This window comes from Orbicella faveolata, unplaced genomic scaffold, assembly GCF_042242905.1.
Source record: "Orbicella faveolata isolate gen_17 unplaced genomic scaffold, um_ofav_v1 contig_47, whole genome shotgun sequence".
Lineage (NCBI taxonomy): Eukaryota > Metazoa > Cnidaria > Anthozoa > Scleractinia > Merulinidae > Orbicella > Orbicella faveolata.
The window spans coordinates 13,517,501-13,519,791 of NW_028301577.1; positions in this window are offsets into that span (position 1 = coordinate 13,517,501).

Genomic DNA, 2,291 nt, shown 5'->3' on the forward strand with positions numbered 1-2,291 from the left:
AGGGGAGCTCCAGACCGAATTTTACAGTGCCGTAACGTGTATTTTTTGTGGAGTACGCACCGAAGAGAAGAGATTGTCTAGGGGTTGCAGAGCCACCTTAAAGATGATTTCCAGTCCGTACTGGGCACTATCGAGAGTTTTTTGGCGTTTTTTGTTTTGTTTCATGTTAACATTTCGCAACTACTTAAGGTGGCCGAACACAGTTTTGATACCCGTGTTTCATTCTCCTTCTTCTCTAAAACCCTTCAGGATCTTTTGGTCGCCAAAAATGGCAACACGCAAGCAGGAGCACATCAATGTGATGGGCTCCTGACGCAAGTTAACAACACAAACTTCGGATTTTTGATAGCTAAGCTGACGTATGTGCCGCTGCGATGGCAACATAAATAAAAATAAACAGGCCTTTTAAATCGGTTTTGTTTGTTTGCAGAAAATCTAGTCGTAACATTTTCTTTTTCATTTGTAAGCAACAAGATTGTAACAGTGCTCACAAGTTAACACTATTTTAATACAGGCATGTAATAGTTTAGCAGAGAGAACTTTAACCTTGTAGGAGGTTAACTGGAATATCTAGAATTGCCTCTTAAGTTTCAATTTTTTTTCAATATTCGAGTTACTTGTTTTCTAAAGTATTTTCGTGCCAGATTTCGTGAAATTCTAACGAGTGGTTCTCGAGAAATAGGCGTATTTCCAAGAAAGCTATCCCGCATTCAATCGCAATTTTTTGCCTTACTACGCATGCGCTGCATTTAACTGGGTTCTTTCGGTAAAAAAGAAAAATCTTAAACCCTGGCCAAACGGAGTCGCAAGTAGTCGCAAGTTCTCAACTTGCGTCTACTTGCGACTCTGTTTGGCCAGGCCTTGTATTGCATCAATGTTACAGAGCAATTTGATGTGCTTTTCACGATAAAGGCACCCATATTTAGCCGACAGGCAATCAATATGTTCCAGGCATGTAGTGTTCTTGAGAGCACATATTATCTTTTCCGAACACTAGCTATGTTCTCATTTTCAGCAATGGATTTTTACTCTGAAATAGAAATTGGTCTATATTCACTGTATAAAGATAAGGTGATCGCTGGATTCGATCTAAATAAAAAAAAAGTCGTTGCGCCCCAGTACTCGTTTCCGAGAAAAAACGATGATTTGTTTCTCGCAAGCCAAGCCGTTAAGCCCTGGTTAAACGGACTCCCAAGTAATCGCAAGCAGCCGTAAGTTGAACTTGCGTAGAGAGTTGCGTTGGGTGGCTAAACGGACTCGCAAGTTTCCTCGCAAGTACCAGCAATTCGCAATAAAACCCATTTCAAGGCAGACATATCCTGTATTTCATTGGCTAATAATAGGTTAATGGACGCCTCTCAACTTGCGATGACTTGGGTTGGGTGGCCAAACGGTGAAAAACTTGCGTCGACCTGCGTGCAAATTTGATCTCGACCAAAGTGAGCGCAAGTCATCGCAAGTCAACGCAAGTGCACGCAAGGCCTGACCAAACGGAGTCGCACGTAGACGTAAGTTGAGAACTTGCGTCTACTTGCGAGTCCGTTTGGCCAAGGCTTTATGCAAAAACCACAATTTTGTATATGTTGTGTATCTGTCGCGCTCGTGAGTGCGCGCTAATTACGCGAAAATCGTGCGCAGTAGGGACAAAGCGAGCCCTCGCATCAGCACAGGGAGCCCTCACATCCGTTTAGAATATGAATAAAAGATTAACCTACCTTTTGTCGCGCGTGTTTTGTGTTTTATGGCGGCCATTTTGAATTTTTAATACGCGCGCGGTCTGCTAGTGCGAGGTCTGGAACCGAAATTACGGATGCTCGAATGACACTTGGCACTTTATTATCCTCGGTGTGCGATCGGCTCCGCCGAGAATTTGCGATTTTTCCCGCCCGTCCCAGACTTCTTTCAAAATTTCGGTCCCAGATCTCGCACTAGTAGAGCAAGTATTAAATATTCAAAATGGCCGCCACCAAACACAATACGCGCGCGATAAAGGTAGGTTGACCTTTTATTTATATTCTAAACGGATGTGAGGGCTCCCTGTGTAGGGATGCGCAATGCAATTCTTACCTGAAATTCGGGTTGAAAACAACCGCCAATATGGATACGAATGTGGGAAACACAAGAAAGGCGTGCACACTTTCACAATTTTACGATTCACAGATTTTATTCACCCGATCAAAACATACCGCGCTCCAAGTCCCCACTGAACAACATAGAAACCCTGCACCCCCCCGCCCCCCCCCCCAAAAAAGAAAACCTAAAAAGAGCTATTGTTGTCTGGTTGAGATAGA